This window comes from Microtus ochrogaster, unplaced genomic scaffold (genome assembly GCF_000317375.1).
Source record: "Microtus ochrogaster isolate Prairie Vole_2 unplaced genomic scaffold, MicOch1.0 UNK9, whole genome shotgun sequence".
Classification (NCBI taxonomy): domain Eukaryota; kingdom Metazoa; phylum Chordata; class Mammalia; order Rodentia; family Cricetidae; genus Microtus; species Microtus ochrogaster.
The window spans coordinates 6,681,567-6,693,596 of record NW_004949107.1 but is presented as its reverse complement, the minus strand read 5'-3'; the positions used below and the strand labels follow the sequence as shown (position 1 = coordinate 6,693,596).

Below are 12,030 nucleotides of genomic sequence, written 5' to 3'. Positions count from 1 at the left end.
AAATAAGTAAGTAACAGATAAACTGTGAGATTTTGGACTTTTATCCCCAAATTGCAATCTAAGAGACAGGAATGCATTATATTATTCTTAGACGTAATTCCAAATAAAGAATCATGTGGTCTAAAAATTAGAGTATCAGCATTTCAAAACAGTCAGAAAAAAAATTAAACAAAACCATAGTCATACAGCATTGTGCCTGAATTTAAATCCAAGGCTAGAACACCACTCGGCGGAACAGTGCCTGCCTGGAGTTCATGTGGACTTAGGCCCAGTTTCCATCCCTAGTCAACAACAGCAAACACAAAGGTACAGCCTGTCTGCTAATTTCAATACAAAGTAATTTGGAAGGATTATTTACAAATTATAGCTATATATATTCAGCTTAAGTTTGCCAAATTAGGTGTGGGTAAACCCACCTGGCAGACAGGGCTATTCTAGGCAGAACTGGGGGAAACGCATATTTAGTAGCTGCCAAAGGCTGCCTCCCCATCCTTCCTCAGGAACTCCCTGGTCTACAGCACCTTCACTGATGTTGCAGGGTTCCCAGCAGTGGGCCCTCTATTTATTAATTTTGACTCAGGAATCTAAACTATATCCACACTGTGTTTATAAACTCTGTTCACAGGTGCAGATGCTGCTTCCCAGGGGGACAGTGAATGTCGCTAAGAGCCAGGGTGCCAGCTCCATTTTTCATTGCTTCCCTACTGAGTCTGTGCAGTAGCTGGAGATGAGACTAATCTTTGTCCAAGACACAAACGCTTTCTAACCAATGTTACCTAGGCTTACAGAGAGGATGGTTCCCAAGAAGGCCATCCAGAACTTCCAGAGGCCGGTCCAGGGGTCTAGGACTGGAGCTATTGCTGTGGCACACAGCTGACTTTCCATTACGCTACACTGCATACTGGCCAATCGAAGGGATTCGTTTCTTTGCAGGGACCATTTGCCTGCAAGTGGACCATGAGCATCAGTGTCTTACTATACTCCCAAGAACCCAGCACATGTATTAAGTATTTATAAAAAAGAAACAGAATAATTCACGACCATCACTACATGTTACATGCCATGCTACTTGGATTCTAAGGTATATTCACTCCGTTATGCGAGACGGAACCAACACTAATAGTTTTATTTGTGCAGTCACAGAAACAGACCTTAGCTCCCACTGTACACCAGGCAAAGCAAACGCAAGCAAACTTGTTAATTGTTTAATATCGCTGGGAGGACTACAGCTACATCCCCACTGTGAAACAGTCGTCGTTGTTATTGTTGTTTTTCCGGCTCTGTCACAAAGGAAACAAAGGAACAGGGGAAAACAACTTTAAAAATCTAATAAAAATTTAGAAAGAATTCCAGACCATGGTCATCATATAATTTTCCAGGGTTAATAAATATGAAAGATTCATAGTTTCTGGGAGAAGCTGACACTGGTGTGTTTTGATGTCTCAACTCAAATTCAAATAAAAATTGTTTACTCAAATGCATTTTGTGGTTGGAACTGGGATTCCCTTTATACAAAATCAAAGGACATAAAATCCACATTAAGATTCCTTCCTGTTATCATTTCATCATTGGACAACGTTTAATTGTAGCTGCTCCAAACAGCAGCTCCCGAGCTCTAAACTCACCACAGCCCTCTGGAATCTGGTTTCTTTCCAGGGAGGGCTATGCCGGCCCTTTCACTGCCTAGCAGGCCCACATTAGGGACTCCAAAACACAGGGCATCTAATTTTATTTAAATTAAGTAAAATGTAACAACAGGGACTGGGAAGATGGTTCAGTAGTTAGGAGCACTGGCCGCTCTTCTGGAGGACCTGAGCTCAATCCCCAGCGATCACACGTCTCACAGCCACTTCTAACTCCAGTTCACAGGGATTTGATGCTTTCACTGGCACCATGCACACAAACTGTGCACAAGCATACATGCAGGCAAAATACCTACACACATCAAATTAAATTAAATTTTAAAAGTAGCAACAGATTATTTTCCAAGTCAGAAGGAAGAGCCAGGCAGCCTCGTCAGTGCGCACGGATGATTCCAGCACTCACCGAGGGCTGACACAGCAGGATCAGGTCGGCCTGACTGCAAAGGAAGCTCAGCCTGTGCAACATAGAGTGACCCTGTCTCAAAAGAAATGATTATTCGTATTCGTTTTTCTGAATTGGGTTTAAGAACACCTGATTTGTGATGTCTAAATAACATCAAGAAATTGGGTCAGCAAACACTCCCACCAGTGAAATATTGTGGTCCTTGGGAAATTTTTTTTCTTACAAGATTTTTACGTAAGTCTTACTGGGTCTGGAGGTGCAGCCTAGTGGAAGGGCACTTGCTGTGTGTGGCTATGTGACGGTTTTCTTGGTGACTTTCAGCATCACAAAGAAAGAAAAAAACATTTGTTTTCAAACTCTGATTTTCTAGGTAAAAGAACCCTTAAAATCCAACAACAGGAGACACTGCATTTGAATTAAAGCCAATGAAGACAATAAGGCTGATGGGACTTCAGCAGGGACATTAATCAGGCAACAACGTGAGTCTGGAAGACGTCACAGTGGACAAGGTCTGATGTCCCAACTCAATTTCAACAGTCAAAAACAAAACAAAAGGAGCTGCTCCTCCCCACACTGTGCGGTTCTCAGGAAAGTCATCTCAACATGGTCGGGACAGTCACCAGGCACAAAAGAAAGCTTACACAATCACCAGTCACTTGGTGTGGAGCAAGACACTTTACAGTAACGTCAGTAGGAAAGAAGGCTCTGGGCCTCCCCCCATAAGACAGATTAATAGAAAAGTCAGTAAATAACAAAGAGGCTAATTCTCACAAACTCTGAGACATCTCAGGTTTACAGCGTGGCCTTAGACCCTGTGTAGGTAAGATGATCAATGCTCATCTTTCCATAAGACAAAGAAAACCCTTCTGTAGAAAAGACTCTCCCATGGGTCTAATACAGCAATCTAAAGTAAATGAACCCTTCAACCCTGTGTCCTGCATTGACAAACGCACCGAGAGGGAATGGAAAACCCCACTGTGATCAAGCAAAAGAACCACAATGATTATGAAAAGCCCAAGTAAGAAAATGTCACACAAATACACACGGGAATGCGCGCACACACACACACACACACACACACACACGAATACAAACTCAACCAGAAATAGTAAAAAATGAAAGGCATTTCACAACAAAGGGAAGAGGGCTGTGGGAAACAATGCTTATAATAAAAGGTAGGATCTTTTGACTATTTAATATATTAAACATTGGGTACCAGAGGAGCATGGGATGTACTCACTCATATTTGGTTTTTAGCCATAAATAAAGGACAGTGAGCTTATAATTCGCGATCCTAGAGAAGCTAAATAAGAAGGTGAACCCAAAGACAAACATATAGGCATCCTCCTGAATATTAACCTTCATCAGGCGATGAAAGGAGACAGAGACAGAGACCCAAATTGGAGCACCGGACAGAAATCTCAAGGTCCAAATCAGGAGCAGAAGGAGAGGGAGCACGAGCAAGGAACTCAGGACCACGAGGGGTACACCCACACACGGAGACAATGGGGATGTTCTTTCGGGAATTCACCCAGGCCAGCTGGCCTGAGTCTGAAGAAGCATGGGATAAAACCGGACTTGCTGAACATAGCGGACAATGAGGACTACTGAGAACTCAAGAACAATGGCAATGGGTTTTTGATCCTACTACACATACTGGCTTTGGGGGAGCCTAGGCAGTTTGGATGCTCACCTTACTAGACCTGGATGGAGGTGGGTGGTCCTAGGACTTCCCACAGGTCAGGGAACCCTGATTACTCTTCAAGCTGATGAGGGAGAGGGACTTGATGGGGGAGGGGGAGGGAAATGGGAGGTGGTGGCGGGGAGGAGGCAGAAATCCTTAATAAATAAATTAATTAATTAAAAAAAAAGAAAACACATTTGTAAAGACTTAAAAAAAAAAACATTGGGTACGAAGACCTACTCACACCCTCATAGCAATATGGACTTTAAATGCAAAAGCAGAGAATGAATAAAACTACTGTTTCAGGTGATTGGCTGTTGAACAATAAGAACAAAGAAGTAAGTTTATTTTGTTTGGTTGGTTTGGTTTTTTGTTTTGTTTTGAGACAGGGTTTACTCTGTGTAACAGTCCTGACTATCCTGGAACTCACTTTGTAGACTAGGCTGGCCTTGAACTCAAAGGGATCTGCCTGTCTCTGCTTCCCAGGGGCTGGGACTAAAGGCCTGTACCATCACCCCTGCCTGGTAATTTTGCTTTTGTTTTTGTTCTTTAAGATGATTAGATTCCTGGGAGCAGGCTGAAGAGACGGCTCAGCAGTTAAGAACAAATTCAGTACCCAGTGTCCATGTCAGATGCCTCGCAGGTGCCTGTATGTAAGCCCAGCTCCAGGCACTCCAACACTTCTAGCCTCAGAGGCACAGCGCTCAGGCGCACACACTTACCTGAAGTAAGCTAGTGCGCATAATGTAAAATAGAGTAAGCCTTAAAACAAAGAAGAGTTGCTTCCTAGAGGATGGGGGCCGTAGCTCAGTGGCAGAGCATGTGTCTGGTGCGCACACAGTGCACAGTTCAATCCCAGCAGCCAGAGAAACACGATTTCCGCTTAGAAAACTCACATTTGGAAGATTACTACTCGCTGTTCTTAATACCGATTTAGCCCAATAATATTTCTGTGTAGGGCTCACGTGCTTAAACAGGTCCTGTTCCGAGAACACTGACATCTCACTTTCCCTTTAGAAGATGAACAATATCATAACTGATAACTGCTAATAATTAGAGAAGGAGTTAAGCGGAATTCTGACCAAGTTATCCAACAGGCTAACTCTAAGCCTCTGACTTTAAGATGTATATATATTTGAGACAGTGTCTCATGAAGCCCAGACGGACCTGGACCACACCAGGTGGCTTGAACTCCTGATCGTCCTTCCTCCACCTGCCTAGGTGCTAGGATTAAAGGCATGTGCCACCATGCCCAGCTACCTTCTAATGTTTATTTTTATATTTGTGTGTGTGTGTGTGTGTGTGTGTGTGTGTGTTTGTGTATCCCTGGTTTCTCTGTGTAGCCCTGGCTGTCCTGGAACTTACTTTGTAGGGAGTCCTGGGACTCAGAGATTTGCCTGCCTCGGGCTCCCGAGTGCTGGGGTTAAAGGCGTGCGCCACCATGCCTCCATTTTATCTTCTAACTTTTAAAGACTCCTAAACCCACACCCCTGTAATCCCAACACTTGGAAAGGTGGCAGGAGGATCGAGAGTTCGAGGCCAACCTGGACTGCATGAGACCCAGTCTTAAAAAACAAAACAAATGAAAAAGAAAACCCTACAATAACAAGAATAACAACAACAAAAAAACCCAATACTAAAGACTCCCCACTCATTTTCAGAGGCAGGCAGGGGACCTTTACAGTGCAGCCTTTTTGTGCGTGTCTTTGTCTGCCCAAATAAAAAGAACTGAGTGGGGTAGATGAACTCCTTCGAGCCCCTCTATTCGGAAGCGTGTATGTTCCACTGTATGCAAACGATTCAATATACATGAGTACAAAGAGGGTACCAAAGCCAAGTGCTCCCTTTGAAAGCAAATAATGAATTTTTCTTTGACTTTCTTTTTAACTTTTTCTCTTTTATTTGTTTTGAAAAAAAAATCCTAAGTCTGGCTCTATACATAAACACATAATACATACATATATACACATACATAATTTATTTTTATTTTATGGTCATTGGTGTTTAGTCTGCTTACAGATTTTGGATTAAAAATATTAAATGTACCGGGTGTGGTGGCACACACTTTTCATCCCTGCACTGGGGTGACAGAGGCAGGCGAATCTCTGAGTAAAGGCCAGCCTGGTCTATACAGGGGATTCCAGGACAGCTGGAGCTACACAAAGAAACCCTGTCTTGAAATAAATAAACAAATAAATAAAAGAGAAAAAAAGAAGAAGTATAGTGCACTGCCTCAGCCTCTTAAAAACAAAACAAAACAAGAAGAAGAAGGGGGAGGAGGAGGAGGAGGAGGACACTAGAAAAACACTCCAAGTGTTCAGTGAAAAACACGAGGCCTTCCATCTTCAGAACAGATATTTAAAATGCTGTATCTAAGTGCCTAAAATTCTTTTTTAATATTTTATCTCATTTATTCAGTGAGTGTGTGCATGAGGACCATCTTTGAGGGTCCGTTCTCTCCTTCCATCATGTGGGTCCCAGAGATATAACTGATCAGAGCCCTTACTCCATGAGCCACCTCATCGGCCTTATAAACACTTTCGTAAAGTTTTGTTCTGATTAACTGGGTGTAGTGACTCACACCTGTAATCCCAGCACTCGGGAGACTGAGGTAGGAAAACTGTTAAGGGTTCCAGACCAGCCTGGACCACACAGTTCCTGGCCAATTAGGGCTCTGAGGCCCCCATCTCAAGGAAAAAGTCCATGAACAGAAAGATGTGGGATACGTGGCTGCAATCCAAGACCTCAAAGGCTGAATGAAGCAAGAGGAGGACCATGGCACAGCCTGGGCTACACATGAGAACAAGTGTTCTAAAACTTGATTATTTTAGTCAATGGAAACGCAACATGGTCAACTAGACAGTGTAGTATGATTTGATTAAACAAAGGATTGTATACACAGTTACCTGGTTACTGTAACCAGGTAATTCTCTCAAGAAGGTTTAACAATGTTATAAAACTCGGCCATACCCCTGGTTTTTAAAACAAGATATTTCTTTTAATTCATGCATTTATAACTTCAGAGGGCACAGTAACCAAACTATGTTTTATTGACAAGTAAAACAAAAGAGTTCTATAAACAGTGTAGGTCGCAGGCCCCATCAAATTCGCTCCTTTAGAAAAAAAGTATATTTCCCAATTGTGTAGTCGTGGGAAAGTTTGAAGATTGTTTCATTTACTGATTGCACGGGCCTCCATTTTAACCCCGACCACACTATTACTGCAGCCACTTGGCAGCTAGTTATTATTAGGACTGTCCAAGAGGAAGAGTTTTCCTCCTGAACGGAGCAGACAAAGCTTCAGTTCTTGAGGTAGTGATGCCATTTTACCCTCCAATGCTAGGCTCATACGTTCCCTTTAGTAATTCTGGAGCAGAGAATTCTATCCTGTCACCATTTGAGACTTTCAAAATCTATTCTGTATGGCTAACATTAATGAAGAACAGCATTCGTCTTTGTGACAGAAAGTTTAAAAGTCAAAAAGGGTTATGATTAAAACCTGGACATGTCAGGTAACAAAAGAAGACACGCTTTTTCAAAGTATTTCAACTTAATCTTCAGATTAAAAATCTCTTAGTAAAGATAAATTATAAATTTCATTTACTCTTAAAGCACTAAAAGTAAAAACTCCTTTTTTTTCCTGAGGGCCGATATTAAAGGTAGGAGCCACCACACCCAAGTAAAAATCCAGTTCAACAAGAAACAATGTTGTCTACAGTACCACACTTAACATGCACAGTCCACCATTCATAAACAATTTGGAAAAAAAAAACAATGTTCAATTAATTCCACAGTTATTTACTTTTTATATGCCAAGTGAGGCACCAGCAATGAACTCAGCAGTGAAATGCTACTGTTAGTTTTACAGGCAAAAGCCACAGACAACAACCGCCATGTGATTTCTGTAACAATTTTATAATGGAGGTGGGTACAAGCTACTCTGCAAATTTAAATGCAATGGGGCCTCGAACTTGTAATGCTAGCACTCAGGAGGCTCAAACAGGCTTGAAGCTAGCCTGGACTAGAGTGACAGCCTTTCTCAAAAAGAAAAAAGAAGAGAAAGAGTGTGGACAACTCAACTCATCCAGGGAGCTAAAAGCCATTTTTCAGAACAATATCTCACTATATAACTCTGTCAGCCTTTAATTTCTGGTCCTTTTGCCTGAGTTTCCTGAGTGCCAGGGTTACAAGTATATTACAATATGTCTTGCCCAATAACTGAGTCTCCCTCCTTCACTTCTGAGTATATGTATGCATGTTCCCGTGTGCAGGTGCGTGCATATGCGATCGCCCACACGTGGAAGCCAGAGGACACCCTCAAGCATTGCTTAGGCATTGTCTACTTTGTTTTTGAGACAGTGCCGCTCACTGGGCTGGAACCTGCCAAGTCGGCTAAATTAGCTGGTCAGTGAGCAGCGGCCTGTTGCAGCTTCCGCAGCGCTGGGATCGCAAGCCCACAACACCAGATCCAGCTTTTCAATGTGGGGCCTGGAGATCTAATTCGGGTCCTTGTGCTTATAAGGCAAGCGACTTATGAACTGAGTTATCTCCCTAGCCTTTCTGATGGCATTTTTGAGACAAGGTCTTGTTATAAAGTCCTTGCTGGCATAGAACTTTCTATGTAGACCAAGACGGCCTCAAATTTGTGGCTTTCCCTGCTTCTGGAGTACAGGCTTACAGGAATGTGCCACCATATCTGGCTTCTAAAAAACTGAGCTTCTTAAACGTTTTGCATAAACTCTAATTCAAACATCAGGCATACGATAAAAGTCTGCTTAATGGCAATGATGCTTTATAAAAATTTTACCACTGGGGCTAAGAATGCAAATCAGTGGTAGAGCTCCTGCCTTCACACGGGCAGGGTTCGAGGTTGGATTCCCAAACACCCTCCTTTTTTTTAAAGTCATCTGTACACAAGAAATGTAAGAGAGCTAAACTTGGGAAGATGTACCAAGCACTATTCAAAATCTCTGCATATGCTAATTCATTCTGTCCTCCTAACAGTATGGAGTTGGTACTGCTACTGTTATCATTTCATAGGTGAAAATATCCAACGTTAACTTGGCCCAGGGCACAGAGACAGCAAAAGCATACCGAGACTTGGACCTACAGGACCCCAGTCAAGAACACTCTCTTTTCATTTTGTTTGGGCTTTACATTCTTTGTTGTTTTGTTTGTTTCAGAAAAAGCTCCACTATGGTCTGCATCTTGGTCTCAGGTCATCCTTTTGCCTCAGACTCCCTGACAGATGGGCTCCTGCTGATCACTAGCAGCCTTGTCTGGAGCCCCACTCGCCACTCCCAGCCCTGTGGGTATGGTGCGTGTGCATGTATTCATGTGTATTCATGTATCTGTGCAAAAATACATGCAACGCGTGTGGAGGTCAAAGGCTGACATCAAGTGTCCATCTTTTATGAAGCTAGGGTCTCTTGCTTGAACCTAGAGCTTGCCAATTTGGGTAGTCTAACTTGCTAGTTTGCCCCAAGAGTCCCTGTCTCCAGCTCTGAGTAGTTGGATTACAGGAAGGCTACCACCTTTTTGTAGGTACTGAGAATCTGAATTCAAAAAAATAGACTCCCAAGTGAACAATCTCCCCAGTCCCTAAATACTACATAGATACCTATCTTCCCACAATGATGTATCTATGGTAAGCATCTTATTAATCCTTGAAAGAAAAAAAAAACTATTGGGGGGGGGGTTGTTTTTTTGCTTTTTGTTTTGTTTTTTCAAGATAGAGTTTTTCTGTGTAGGTTTGGAGCCTGTCCTGGAACTCGCTCTGAAGACCAGGCTAGAACTCACAGAGCTCCTCCTGCCTCTGTCTCCTGAGTGCTGGGATTAAAAGTGTGCGCCACCACCCGCGTGGTGAGAGAAAAAAACTTTTAAAGAGGAGTCTTTCTGGAGAAACAACTGGAGAAAACCACTACAGCCCAGATTGTTTGAAATGTGTCCAAGGTCACAGAGCCAGTGAGAGAGAGAGAGAGAGAGAGAGAGAGAGTGGCAAAATCCAAATTCAGACAGCAGGGTCCCCGGTGCTAGGCAGCTTCATCCTCATGAAAAAGTCACATGGTAAATTTATTAAACAATCCAAAGAGGCTTTGTGTGAGTCTTCCTGAAACACCCTGAAAGGCCTGGGAGCTGGTGACAAGCATGTCTTTAAAACAGCATTTCTACATCTAAGTCACTTTTCAACTTCGCCACTTTGGACTGATCATAACCGCATTTCTGCTCTTTAAAAAGAGATCTTCTGGAGCAACTTGGCAGATTTCAGCACAGGAACAGTCTATTCTTTAAAATTAAATTTAGTAACAACTTATTCTGGTTAGTCTGAAAGAGAAGTCGAAAATGAACGACTAAGAGGCCAATGTTGTGTTTTAATATTTCAAAACATGTTTGGTTTGGCCTAAGTTAAATCTTGTGGACAACTAACAGAGAACTCGATTTAAAGGGGGCAACACCAGCTCGAAACTACTAACGGCTAAACAGCAACCTCAGAATCCAGTTCGGAGCAACCATGTCTTATCATTCTTTCACCTCAAAATAAATTATTACAGAGCCAGAAGGGAAGATCCTTATGAAGCATAGAGAGGTGTGGGTACCTGTAGTTTGGAGGCGTGTAAGATGGAGAAACCAAATCGAAAATTGAGGAAATTCTGCAGAGTAACATTGTTTAAAGAACAGTCAAGAATACAAAAGGTATAGAAAAAGAAACAAAACCTAAACCACTCTTCCATCCATAGCGCTCTGCACTGCGGCCAGTGACTGAGAAAGACAAGGTTCTGTGTTGTAATGCCTCCCTAAGGCGGAGGAAGCCCGAAGTGGACACACCATGTTGGATTCCTCTCTTACCTTGTTCTCTTCCAACAGGTTCAGACTTCATAACCTTCAATACTGAATTCACATTTTTTTCAGAAGAAAACCCACAAAATTGCTTCAAAATAAAAGCTAAGCAATGCCACTTGGCAACCAGTCTTCTCCTCCTCTATCACCATGAGTTCAAATTAAAAACACCTTTTGCTTTGCGTTCTTTGAATGAAAGTTAACTTTGATTTAGAGGAAAATGTGCCCATTAGGCATTTTACACTTTTTGCAGGGCATTCAGTCTATCAGATCACATCGCTGCCTATTACTGCTCACTTAGGCATTCAAAAGACAGAAAGCATGCCAGCACCAATTATTTTACAAGCGGCTTAATGCCCCGCTGGTGGAAGTCTGGCAATACCTACTTGTACAGCAAGACAGGAGAAGGAGGGCGTCAAGGGCGGGGGAAGAGCGAGCCAGGGAAGGAGGGAGTCGCCTCCTCAAATGCACGCCGGATCGGGAACCTCCAACCACAACCTGATCCCTGCCCTTCCCAAAAGTGGACTGGCAACCAATTTTTTTTTTCTCTTAGACCACCCCACCCAAAACCTCGCGCCGTACTCACCTTCCGCGAAGAAGTGGGCGCCGGGTCCAGCTCCCAGGCGGGTGGTACGGCCGCGGGGAGCGGGCGTCGGTCGGAGCGTCCCTCGGTGCGGGACCGGGAACCCGACGAGTGGGAGCGCGGAAGAGCGGGAGGAGGAGCGGGATGGGGGTGCCCGCTCCTACCGAGCCCGCTGGTACTCCGCCGCTACCCCGCGGAGGAAAGCCGACCGGGTGATGGACTGACTGTCGGGGGAACGGCGGGGACGGGCGAGGAGGGCTAAAGGAGCGAGACCGCGCACGGGCTGGACCTGAGACGGCAAGAAGCGGCTCGGGGTCTAGCCCATGCCGCGGCGGCCTGGGGGCAGAGGCTGGTGGTGGGGAACTTGCCGTGGCTAGCGAGATGCGGGAGGAGGGCGCACCGGGAGGAGTACAGCCAGCCAGCCATGGATAGCGGGGCGCTGAGAGCAGGGGCGGCCGGCGGCGGGGAGCACCGCCCGCTCGGCTCGCTCAAGACATTTAATTGGATTGATGGGTTGTGCAGTGACTCACAGACTTTAAAGAGTCCTAGGGCAGTCCCCGCCCAGCTGGACCGGGAAGAAGCGGCGGGGCGGGCGGGGTAGGGGGCCCGGGAGAGTCGCGAGGGAGGAGGCGGCGGGGCGGGAGCGCAGCGAGGATGCCCAGTGGCGGGGCGCGCCGCCTTGACGGGCGTGATCGTCAACCAATGGCGGTGGGGCTCGCTAGGTGGCTGGCTTCGCCCCTGGCCCAATGAGTCTTCTAAGGACACTGTCGCGCACCGGGCGGGGGAAGCGATGGGGGTGGGGAGAGGTGGGTGGACGTTGAGCAGGGGGAGGAGAAAAAGAGCCGCGGGAGACCCGCGGAGTCACTCTGCCCTCCTCGCTC

At 44.8% G+C, this 12,030-nt stretch overlaps 1 protein-coding gene across 1 annotated transcript in view; it reads right to left on the bottom strand.

The window, feature by feature from the left end:
* The window catches only part of Sertad2 (SERTA domain containing 2), a 113,883-nt gene extending 102,247 nt beyond the window's left edge, over nt 1-11,636 (bottom strand). Inside the window, exon 1 of the mRNA XM_026788918.1 lies at nt 11,153-11,636. The gene's annotated coding sequence lies outside the window, so the exon portion shown is untranslated. The remainder of the gene's footprint in view (nt 1-11,152) is intronic.
* Nucleotides 11,637-12,030: the final 394 nt, after the last annotated feature.